We start from the raw sequence: 13484 nt of genomic DNA, 5'->3' as shown, positions 1-13484 counted from the left end.
CATAATTAACATTTTCATTATAGGGATCCTAGAATGATAAGAAAAAGAGATGGGAGCAGAACATGTATTTGAAGAAATAATAGCTGAAAACTTCCCAAATATGGGGAAGGAAACAGAGATCCAGATCTAGGAAGCATAGAGATCCCTCAACAAATTTTACCCAAGGACCCAAGGAGGTCCACACCAAGACACATAGTGATTAACATGGCAAAAATATAGTGATAAATAATTTTATACATTGTAAGAGAAAAGAAGACAGTTATATACAAAGGAAAATCCATAAGGCTATGAGCTTAGTTTTCAGCAGAAACTTTGCAGGCCACAAGGGAGTTTGATGATGTATTCAAAGTGCTGAAGGGGACAAATCTGCACCTGAGAATACTTTATCCAACAAGACTGCAATTCAGAATAGAAGGGGAGATAGTGTTTCCCAAACAAAAGTTAGAAGAATTCATGACAACTAAGCCCCTACAAAATATAAGGGGGACTCTGTCACTGGAAAACCATAACTAAGAGTAAAAACTTAGGAAGCACAAAAGCAAAAAGCAATAAGTATATCTGTAAAAATCAATCAAGAGAGGCACAAAATAAAAGGATGTGAAAGAGGATACCAAGCATATTCAAAGAGGAGGGAACAGGAATAAAGAATGGGTTCACAATTAAGCGACCATCAGCTTAATACAGACTGCTACATTATCTGTAAACTTAATGGTAACCACAAATGAAAAACCAGAAAGAGATATGCCAAGAAAGTAAAAAACACAAGTATATCACTAAAGAAAACCAGCAAACCAAGGAAGAGAGAGACAGAGAAAAGAAAGGATCAGAGAAAAACTACAAAAAGTAACCACAAAGCAAGAAACAAAATGACAATAAATACATATTTATAAATAATTACTTTGAATGTAAATGGACTAAATGCTCCAATCAAAAGACAAAGTATGACAGAGTACATTAAAAAAAAGTCTCACTTAACTGTTGCCTCCAGGACACTCATTTCAGAACTAAAGAAACCTAGGAGCACCTGGGTGGCTCTGTTGGTTAAGCATCTGACTTTGGCTCAGGTCATGATCTCATGGTTCATGAGTTTGAGTCCCACATCGGGCTCTGTGCTGACAGCTCAGAGCCTGGAGCCTGCTTCAGTTTCTGTGTCTCCCTCTCTCTCTGCTCCTCTTCTGCTCACATTCTGTCTGTCTGTCTCTCTCTCAAAAATGAATTAACATTAAAAAAAAAAGAGCTAAAGAAACTTGTAGGCTGAAAGTGAGGTGATGGAGAAACATTTATGCAAATGGTTTCATAAGGAAGCCACAGTAGCAATACTTACATGAGACAAAATAGACTTTAAAACAAATACTATAAAAAGAGACAAAGAATAACACTATGTAATAATAAAAAGGAAAATGCAGGGGCACCTGGGTGGCTCAGTCAACTGAGCATCCAACTCGATTTTCGCTCATGTCATGATCCTGGGATCAAGCCCCTCATTACATTCTATGCTGAGCATGGAGCATGCTTGTATTGTCTTTCTCTCCTTCTTCCTCTCTCTTCCCCCTCTCTAAAATTAAAAAAAGAATAATAATTACAAAATAGATAATTGGAAAATTCAACAAGAAGATATAACAATTTTAAACATATATGAAACCAAAATAGGAGCACCCAAATTAAAAAAAAATTAGTAAGAACATAAAGCAACTAATCAATAGTAATTCAATAATAGTAAGGGGTTTTAACATCCCATTTAAATCGATAGACAAATAATCCAAACATAGACAATCAACAAGGAAAGAGTGGCTTTTAATAACACTCTGTACCAGATGGACTTAACAGATATATGCAGAGCATTTCATCCTAAACCAGCAGAATACACATTCTTTTCAAGTACACATGGAACATTCTCAAGAATAGATCACATATTAGGCCACAAAATAAGCCTCAACAAATTCAGAAAGACTGAGGTCATACCATGCATCTTTTCTGCCCACACCACTATGAAATCAGAAATCAACCACAAGAAAAAATCTGGAACCACAAATATGGTGAAGTTAAATAACATGCTACTAAAGAATGAATGGGTCAGCCAAGAAATCAAATAAGAAATCAAAAAGTACATGTAAACAAATGAAAATGAAAACACAATGGTCCCAAACCTGTGGGATGCAGAAAAAGTGGTTCTAAAAGGGAAGTTCATAGCAATACAGGCCTACAATGGGAAGCAAGAAAAATCTCAAATAAACAACCTAATCTTATACCACAAGGAGCTAGAAAAAGAACAAACAAAACACAAAACCAACAGAAGGGAGGAAATTATAAATAATAGAGCAAAAATAAGTGGTATAGAAACTAAAAAAACAAAAAAAAACCAGTAGAACATATTAATGAAACAAGGATATGGTTCTTTGAAAAGATCAATAAAATTGATAAACCTCTGGCCAAACCCATAACAAAAATAACTCAAACAAAATCACCAGAGAAAGAGGGGAAATAACCAATGCCACAGAGGTGCAAACAATTCTAAGAGAATTTTATGAAAAACAATATGCAAACAAATTGCACAACCAAGAAGAAATTGATCAATTCCTAAAAACATATAAAAGACCAAAACTGAAACAGGAAAAAATAGAAAATTTGAACAAATCAATAGCCAGCAAAGAAATTGAATCAGTAATCAAAACACTCCCAAAAAACAAAGTCCAGGAACAGATGGCTTCAAGGGCAACATTTAAAGATGAGTTAATGCCTATTCTTCCCAAACTATTCCAAAATATAGAAAAGAAAGGAAAATTTCTAAATTCATTCTATGAGGCTAGCAATACCCTGTATCAACATGAGCTAAAGACCACTAAAAAGAGAGAACTACAGGCCAATACCTTTGAAGAACAGAGATGCAAAAATCCTCAATAAAATACCACCAAACCAAATCCAACAAGACATTAAAGGAATCATTCACCAAGATCAAGTGGAATTTATTCCTGAGTTGTAAGTGTGGTTCAATATTTGAAAAGCAATCAATGTTATATATCACATCAATAGAAAAAAGGATAAAACCACATGATCATTTCAATATATGTAAAAAAGCATTTGATAAAGTACAATATCCATTCATAGTGAAATCCCTCAACAAAGTAGGTTTAGAGTCAACATATCTCAACATAATAAAGGAAATATACGAAAAATCCACAGTGAACAGCATGCTTACTGGGAGAAAACTGAGAGCTGTCCCTGTAAGGTGAGTAACAAGACAAAGATGTCCAATGTCACCACTTTTAGTCAACCTAATACTGGAAGTCCTAGCCACAGCAATTAGATAAAAAGAAATAAAAAAGCATCCAAATCAGTAAGGAAGAAGTAAAAACTCTCACTGTTTGCAGATGACATGATAGTATATAAAAGAAACCTGAAATACTCCACCAAAAAACTGCTAGAATAAAGGAATTCTGTAAAGTCACAGGGTACAAAAACAATGTGCAGAAGTCTGTTGCATTTCTATACACTAATAATGAAAAAGCACGAAGAGTAATTAAGACAACAATCCCATTTATAACTATACCCAAAATAAGATACATGGGATTATACCTAACCAAAGAGATAAAAGATCTGTATTCTGAAAGCTATGAAACATTGATGAAAGAAATTGAAGATGACACAAAGAAATGAAAGGCATTCCATGTTCATGGATTGGAAGAGCAAATATTGTTAAAAAGTCTATGCTTCTGGGGAATCCTGGGAAGATGGAGGTGTAGGAGGACTCTGGGCTCACCACACGCCCTGCTGATCACTTAGATTCCACTTACACCTGCCTAAATAACCCAGAAAACTGACAGAAGACTAGCAGAACGGAGTCTCCGGAGCCAAGCGCAGATGAAAGGCCCACGGAAGAGGGTAGGAAGGGGGGTGAGGCGGTGTGCACTACACAGACTGGCAGGAGGGAACTGGGGCAGAGGGGTGGCCCGCGGCCAAGTAGAGCCCCTGAGTCTGGCTTGCAAAAGCAGAGGGGCCAGATGGAGTGTGTTCTGACAGCAAGTGGGACTTCACATCTGGAGGGTTATAAGCTAATAGCTCTGCTCAGAGAACGGGAAGGCTGGAGGACAATGGGAGGGAGAGTTGTTGACCCCGGACGACAGAGCTCAGCTTGGTGGGGAACAAAGGTGCTGGCCAGCGCCATCTGTCTCGCCCATCCCCCAGCCAAAATCCCAAAGGGAACCAGTTCCTGCCAGGGAACTTGCTTGCACCGCGCAAACACCCAATGCTGTGCTTCTGTGGATCCATCCCTCCGGCGGGTCTGACTCCCTCCTGGTGCCACAGGGCCCCTCCTGAAGTGGATCTCTGAAGAAAAAGGGAGCTGAGCCTGCCCCTCCCGCCCCTGTGCACCTTGCCAATCCGCCCCAGCTAATACGCCACATCCCCAGCACCACAAGCCTGGTGGTGTGCAAGTAGCACAGACGGGACACGCCACCCCACAGTGAATCCCACCCCTAAGAGAGGGGAAGAGAAGGCACACAGCAGTATGACAGTGGCCCCAGCGGTGGGCTGGGGGCAGACATCAGGTCCGACTGTGGCCCCACCTACCAACGCAAGTTATTCAAGACAGCACAGGGGAAGTGCCCCGCAGTCCCTCACCACTCCAGGGACTATTCAAAATGACAAAATGGAAGAATTCCCCTCAGAAAAATGTCCAGGAAATAACAAGCGCTAACGAACTGATCAAAAAGGATTTAAACAATATAACAGAAAAAGAATTTAGAATAATAGTAATAAAATTAATCGCTGGACTTGAAAACAGTATAAAGGACAGCAGAGAATCTCTTGCTACAGAGATCAAGGGAAAAAGGAACAGCCAGGAGGAGCTAAAAAATGCTATCAATGAGCTGCAACATAAAATGGAGACAACCACAGCTCAGATTGAAGAGGCAGAGGAGAGAATAGGCGAACTAGAAGATAAAATTATGGAAAAAGAAGAAACTGAGAAAAAGAGAGATAAAAAAAATCCAGGAGTATGAGGGGAAAATTAGAGAACTAAGTCATGCACTAAAGAGAAATAATATATGCATAATTGGTATTCCAGAGGAGGAAGAGAGAGGGAAAGGTGCTGAAGGGGTACTTGAAGAAATAATAACTGAGAACTTCCTGGATCTGGGGAAGGAAAAAGGCATTGAAATCCAAGAGGCACAGAGAACTCCCTTCAGACGTAACTTGAATCAATCTTCTGCACGACATATCATAGTGAAACTGGCAAACTACAAGGATAAAGAGAAAATTCTGAAAGCAGCTAGAGATAAACGTGCTCTAACATATAAAGGGAGACCGGTAAGACTCGTGGCCGATCTCTCTACTGAAACTTGGCAGGCCAGAAAGGAATGGCAGGAGATCTTCAATGTGATGAACAGAAAAAATATGCAGCCGAGAATCCTTTATCCAGCAAGTCTGTCATTTAGAATAGAAGGAGAGATAAAGGTCTTCCCAAACAAACAAAAACTGAAGGAAGTCGTCACCACTAAACCAGCCCTACAAGAGATCCTAAGGGGGATCCTGTGAGACAAAGTACCAGAGACATCGGTACAAGCATGAAACATCACAATGACTCTAAACCCATATCTTTGAATAGTAACACTGAATGTAAATGGATTAAATGCGCCAACCAAAAGACATAGGGTATCAGAATGGATAAAAAAACAAGACCCATCTATTTGCTGTCTACAAGAGACTCATTTAAGACCTGAGGACACCTTCATATTGAGAGTGAGGGGATGGAGAACTATTTATCATGCCACTGGAAGTCAAAAGAAAGCTGCAGTAGCCATACTTATATCAGACAAACTAGACTTTAAATTCAAGGCTGTACAAGAGATGAAGAAGGGCATTATATAATAACCACAGGGGCTATCCATCAGGAAGAGCTAACACTTATAAATGTCTATGCGCCGAATACAGGAGCCCCCAAATATATAAAACAATTACTCACAAACATAAGCAACCTTATTGATAAGAACGTGGTAATTGCAGGGGACTTTAACACTCCACTTACAGAAATGGATAGATCATCTTGACACACGGTCAATAAAGACACAAGGGCCCTGAATGATACATTGGATCAGATGGACTTGACAGATCTATTTAGAACTCTGCATCCCAAAGCAACATAATATACTTTCTTCTCGAGTGTACATGGAACATTCTACAAGACAGATCACATACTGGGTCACCAAACAGCCCTTCATAAGTATACAAGAATTGAAATTATACCATGCATACTTTCGGACCACAATGCTATGAAGCTTGAAATCAACCACAAGAAAAAGTCTGGAAAACCTCCAAAAGCATGGAGGTTAAAGAATATCCTACTAAAGAATGAGTGAGTCAACCAGGAAATTAGAGAAGAAATTTAAAAATATATGTGAAAACAAATGAAAATGAAAATATAACAACAATCCAAACGCTCTGGGATGCAGCGAAAGCAGTCCTCAGGAAAATACATTGCAATCCAGGCCTATCTCCAGAAACAAGAAAAATCCCAAATACAAAATCTAACAGCACACCTACAGGAACAAGAGGCAGAACAGCAAAGACAGCCTAAATCCAGAAGAAGAAGAGAAATAATAAAGATCAGAGCAGAAATAAACAATATAAAATCTAAAAAAAAAGGTAGAGCAAATCAACGAAACCACGAGTTGGTTTTTGGAAAAAAATAAACAAAATTGACAGGGGCGCCTGGGTGGCGCAGTCGGTTAAGCGTCCGACTTCAGCCAGGTCACGATCTTGCGGTCCGGGAGTTCGAGCCCCGCGTCAGGCTCTGGGCTGATGGCTCAGAGCCTGGAGCCTGTTTCCGATTCTGTGTTTCCCTCTCTCTCTGCCCCTCCCCCGTTCATGCTCTGTCTCTCTCTGTCCCAAAAATAAATAAACGTTGAGAAAAAAAAAATTGATAAACCTGTAGCCAGGCTTATCAAAAAGAAAAGGGAGATGACCCAAATAGATAAAATCATGATTGAAAATGCAATTATTACAACCAATCCCTCAGTTATACAAGCAATGATCAGGGAATACTATGAAGAAATTATATGCCAACAAACTGGACAACCTGGAAGACATGGACAAATTCCTAAACACCTACACTCTTCCAAAACTCAATCAGGAGGAAATAGAAAGCTCGAACAGACACATAACCAGAAAATAAACTGAATTAGTCATCAAAAATCTCCCAACAAATAAGAGTCTGAACCAGATGGCTTCCCAGGGGAGTTCTACCAGACGTTTAAAGCAGAGATAACACCTATCCTTCTCAAGCTATTCCAAGAAATAGAAAGGGAAGGAAAACTTCCAGACTCATTCTATGAAGCCAGTATTACTTTGATTCCTAAACCAGACAGAGACCCAGTAAAAAAAGAGAACTACAGGCCAATATCCCTGATGAATATGGATGCAAAAAATTCTCAATAAGATACCAGCAAATTGAATTCAACAGCATATAAAAAGAATTATTCACCATGATCAAGTGGGATTCATTCCTGGGATGCAGGGCTGGTTCAACATTCACAAATCAATCAATGTGATACATCACATTAATAAAAGAAAAGAGAAGAACCATATGATCCTGTCAATTGATGCAGAAAAGGCCTTTGTTAAAATTCAGCAATCTTTCTTAATAAAAACCCTTGAGAAAGTCGGGACAGAAGGAATATACCTAAAGATCATAAAAGCTATTTATGAAAAGCCCACAGTTAACATCATTCTCAAGGGTGAAAAACTGAGAGCTTTTTCCCTGAGATCAGGAACACAACAGGGATGTCCACTTTCACCGCTGTTGTTTAGCATAGTGTTGAAAGTTCTAGCATCAGCAATCACACAACAAAAGGAAATCAAAGGCATCAAAATTGGCAAAGATGAAGTCAAGCTTTCACTTTTTGCAGTTGACATGGTATTATACATGGAAAATCTGATAGACTCCAGCAAAAGTCTGCTAGAACTGATACATGAATTCAGCAAAGTTGCAGGATACAAAATCAATGTCCAGAAATCAGTTGCATTCTTATACACTAATAATGAAGCAACAGAAAGACAAATAAAGAAACTGATCCCATTCACAATTGCACCAAGAAGCATAAAATACCTAGGAATCAATCTAACCCAAGATGTACAAGATCTGTATGCTGAAAACTATAGAAAGCTCATGAAGAATATGGAAGAATATATAAAGAAATGGAAAGACATTCCCTGCTCATGGATTGGAAGAATAAATATTGTTAAAATGTCAATACTACCCAAAGCTATCTACACATTCAATGCAATTCCAATCAAAATGGCACCAGCATTCTTCTCGAAACTAGAACAAGCAATCCTAAAATTCATATGGAACCACAAAAGGCCCTGAATAGCCAAAGTAATTTTGAAGAAGAAGACCAAAGCATGAGGCATCACAATCCCAGACTTTAGCCTCTACTACAAAGCTTTAATCATCAAGACAGCATGGTATTGGCACAAAAACAGACATATAGACCAATGGAATAGAATAGAAACCCCTGAACTAGACCCACAAATGTATGGCCAACTCATCTTTGACAAAGCAGGAAAGAACATCCAATGGAAAAAAGACAGTCTCTTTAACAAATGGTGCTGGGAGAACTGGACAGCAACATGCAGAAGGTTGAAACTAGACCACTTTCTCACACCATTCACAAAAATAAACTCAAAATGGATAAAGTACCTGAATGTGAGACAGGAAACCATCAAAACCCTAGAGGAGAAAGCAGGAAAAGACCTCTCTGATCTCAGCCGTAGCAATTTCTTACTTGGCACATCCCCAAAGGCAAGGGAATTAAAAACAAAAATGAACTACTGGGACCTTATAAAGAGAAAAAGGTTCTGCACAGCAAAGGAAACAACCAACAAAACTAAAAGGCAACCCACGGAATGGGGAAAGATATTTGCAAATGACATGTCGGACTAATGTTTAGTATCCAAAATCTCTAAAGAGCTCACCAAACTCCACACCCGAAAAACAAATAACCCAGTGAAGAAATGGGCAGAAAATATGAATAGACACTTCTCTAAAGAAGACATCCAGATGGCCAACAGGCACATGAAAAGATGCTCAACGTCACTCCTCATCAGGGAAATACAAATCAAACCACACTCAGATATCACCTCACGCCAGTCAGAGTGGCCAAAATGAACAAATCAGGAGACTATAGATGCTGGTGAGGATGTGGATAAACGGGAACCCTCTTGCACTGTTGGTGGGAATGCAAATTGGTGCAGCCACTCTGGAAAACAGTGTGAAGGTTCCTCAAAAAATTAAAAATAGACCTACCCTGTACCCAGCAATATCACTGCTAGGAATTTACCCAAGGGATACAGGAGTGCTGATGCATAGGGGCACTTGTACCCCAATCTTTATGGCAGCACTCTCAACAATAGCTAAATTATGGAAAGAGCCTAAATGTCCATCAACTGATGAATGGATAAAGAAATTGTGGTTTATATACACAATGGAGTACTACGTGGCTATGAGAAAGAATGAAATATGGCCCTTTGTTGCAACATGGATGGAACTGGAGAGTGTGATGCTAAGTGAAATAAGCCATACAGAGAAAGACAGTTATCATATGGTTTCACTCTTATGTGGATCCTGAGAAACTTAACAGAAACCCATGGGGGAGGGGGTGGAAAAAAAAAAGAGGTTAGAGTGGGAGACAGCCAAAGCATAAGAGACTCTTAAAAACTGAGAACAAACTGAGGGTTGATGGGTTGTGGGAGGGAGGGGAGGGTGGGTGATGGGTATTGAGGAGGGCACCTTTTGGGATAAGCACTTTGTGTTGTATGGAAACCAATTTGACAATAAACTTCATATATTGAAAATAAAATAAAATAAAATAAAATAAAATAAAATAAAATAAAATACAATGAAATGAAATAAAATAAAATACAATAAAATAAAATAAAATGTCTATGCTTCCTAAATCAATCAATTTAATGCAATTCCTATCAAAATACCAAGAGGATTTTTAAAAAGCTAGAACAAAAAAATCCTAACATTTTTGAACCCCAAAGTGCTCTGAATAGGCAAAATAATTTTGCAAAAGAAAATCAAAGCTGGAGATATCACAATTCCAGACTTTAAGCTATATCACAAAACTATAGTAATAAAAACAGTATGGTACTAGCACTAAAATACAAACATTGATCAATGGAACAGAATAGAAAGCTCAGAAATACCCCCACAATTATGTGGTCATTTAATATTCTACAAAGGAGAAATGAATACCCAATGGGCAAAAGAGAGTCTCTTCAAAAAATGGTGTTGGGAAAAGTGGTAATCTACATTCAGAAGAATAAAATTCGAACACTTTATTACACCATACACAAAAATAAATTCAAAATGGATTAAAGACCTAAATGTGAGACCTGAAACCTTAAAAGTCATAGAGGACAACACAGGCAATAACCTCTTTGACGTTGACAGTAGCAACTTCCTTCTAGATATGTCTCCTGAGGCAAGGGGAACAAGCAAAAATAAACTATTGGGACTTCATCAAAATAAAAAGCTTCTGCACAGTGAAGGAAACAACAAAACTAAAAGGCAACCTACAGAATAGGAAAAGATATTTGCAAATGACCTCTGACAAAGGGTTAGTTTCTAAAATATACAAAGAATTTATAAAATTCATTTCCCCCAAAAAATGAATAATCCAATTAAAAATGGGCAGAGGACATGAATATACATTTTTCCAAAGACATACAGATGGCCAACAGACACATGAAAAGATACTCAAAATCACTGTCCATCATGGAAATACAAATCAAAATACAATGAGATATAAGCTGACACTTGTCAGATGGGTAAATTCAAGAACACAGGAACACATGTTGGCAAGCAATGGAGAAAGGGGAACTGTTGGTTGGAATACAAACTGGTGCAGCCACTCTGGAAAACAGTATGGAGGCTCCTTACAAAGTTAAAAATGGAACTACCCTACAATCCAGTAATCGCACTACTGGGAATTTACCCAGAAAACACAAAAACAATAATTCAGAGGGATACACATACCCCTATGTTTATTGAAGTATTATTTACCATAGCCAAATTGTGAAAGCAGCCCAAGTGTCCATCGATTGATGAACAAATAAGGAAGAAGTAGTACGTATATGTGTGTGTGTGTGTGTAATTATTATTCAGTCATAAAGAAGAAAGAAAAATTACCATTTGCAATGGCATGAATGAAGCTAGGAAGTACAATGCTAAAGAAAATCTATCAGTCAGAGAAAGTCAAATACTGTATGATTTTACTCACATGTGGAGTTTAAGAATCAAAGTAAATGAGCAAAAAAAAAAACAGAGAGAGAGAGAGAAAGAGAGAGAGAGAGAGAGAGAGAGAGAGAGAGAGAAACCAAGAAGCAGACTCTTAACTATAGAGACAAACTGATGGTTACCAGAGGTGAGGGAGTATGGGGATGGTTGCAATAGGTGATGGGGTTGACTGCACTTGGTGTGATAAGCACCAGGTGATGTATGAAATTGTTGAATCACTATATTGTATGCCTGAAACTAATATAACACTGTATGTTAACTACACCATAATACAAATAAAATATAATAAAATAATTTAAAAAATGACAAGTATTTCTTTGGCAATTAAGATGACTAAGACAAAAGGTACTAATAGACTTTCTAAAGTATAGTCCCTTTGCAAAAAAAAATATAATAATAACTTACAACTTGAGTTTTGCTCTTCCAAAGACACATTTTTGTTAGTTTTCTTTACCTCATATATGTTTCAATGAGGAGGACTCATTTGTGGGTTTAGGTTAACTTAATTTTTAATAGACTTTATTTTTTAAAAAAAATTAATAGACTTTTTAAAGAGCATTTTATTTTCACAGCAAGATTGAGAAGAAGGTACAGATTTCCCATATACCCCCTGATTCCCCTAGACTTTATTTTTAAAACTGTTTTAGATTTACTGAAAAATTGTGAAGATAGTATAAAGAGTTACTATATATCTTGTTCCTATTATAGTCTGTTAGTATTAACATCTTACACTAAGAAGGTACATTTGTTACAATTAATGAACAAATACTGATACATTGTTATTGACTAAAGTCCATAGTTTATTCAGATTTCCTTAGATTTTATGCAATGTTCTTTCCTGTTACAAGACCCCATCTAGAATGTCACATTCCATTGTGCTTATATACCACATCTTTTTTATCAATTCATCAATGGGTGGACACGGGGTCATTTCATACTTTTGCTATTTTTTTTTAGAATCCTAGGACTATTTTTCATTGAAGGAAATTATCATACAGTTTTATATTGGTTTCAGGTGTACAGTATAATTATTCAGCAATTCTATACATTACTCAGTGCTCATCAAGATAAGTGTACTCTTATTACCCATTATCTATTTCATCCATTCCCTCCTTTTCTACTTGTTTTTTTCAAATTTTAATTTAAATTACAGCTGGTAAAAAGGCAGTTTTATTAGTTTCAATTTTATTAGTTTCAGTATAGTGATTAAATAAATCCCTATCACCTGGTGGTCATCATGACACATGCACTCCTTAATCCTCATCACCTATTTGACCAATACCCCTACCCACCTGCCCTCTCATAAACCTTTTCTTTGTTCTCTATAATTAAGAGTCTGTTACTTGTTTTCTTTCTCTCTTTTTCCCTTTGCTCATTTCTTAAATTCCACAAATGAGTGGATTCATATGGTAATTGATTGATTTATTTTACTTAGCATTATACCCTCAAACTCCATTCATGCCCTTGCAAATTTCAAAATTTCATTCCTTTTTATGGCTGAATAATATTTCATTGTATATATGCAAATACATATACATGCATATACAAAAGCCAAATTATGGAAACAGCTCAAGTGTCCATGGATTGATGAATGAATAAAGAAAATGTAGCATGAGTAATATACACTATTACTCATAATATCTATATCTATATCTATATCTACCTATATCTATGTCACTTCTTTACCCATTCATCAATTGATGTACATTTGGGCTGTTTCCATAATTTGGCTTTTGTAGATAATGGTGCTATAAACATAAAGGTGCATGTATCCCTTCAAATTAGTGTTTTTGTATTCTTTTGCTAGTACCTACTAGTGCAAATACTGGATCATAGGTTAGTACTATATTCAACTTTTTGAGCAACATTCACACTATTTTCCAGAGTGGCTGCATCAGTTTGCATTCCACCAACAGTGTAAGAGGGTTCACTTTTCGCCACATGCTCACCAAAACCTGTTGTTTCTTGTTAATTTTAGTCATTCTGGAAGGTGTGAAGTGATAGTATAGGTTTGATTTGTATTTCCCTGATCATCAGTGATGTTGAGAATCTTTTCATGTGTCTGTTGGTTATCTGTGTATCTTCTTTGCAAAAATGTCTATTCATGTCTTCTGCCCATTCTTTAACTGGATTATTTAGTTTTTGCGTGAGGAGTTTTATAAGGTCTTTCTATATTTTGGATACT

Source organism: Prionailurus bengalensis, chromosome X, assembly GCF_016509475.1.
Source record: "Prionailurus bengalensis isolate Pbe53 chromosome X, Fcat_Pben_1.1_paternal_pri, whole genome shotgun sequence".
In the NCBI taxonomy this organism is placed as follows: Eukaryota; Metazoa; Chordata; class Mammalia; order Carnivora; family Felidae; genus Prionailurus; species Prionailurus bengalensis.
The sequence above is the reverse complement of the archived record's forward strand: the minus strand, read 5'-3'. Positions refer to the sequence as shown.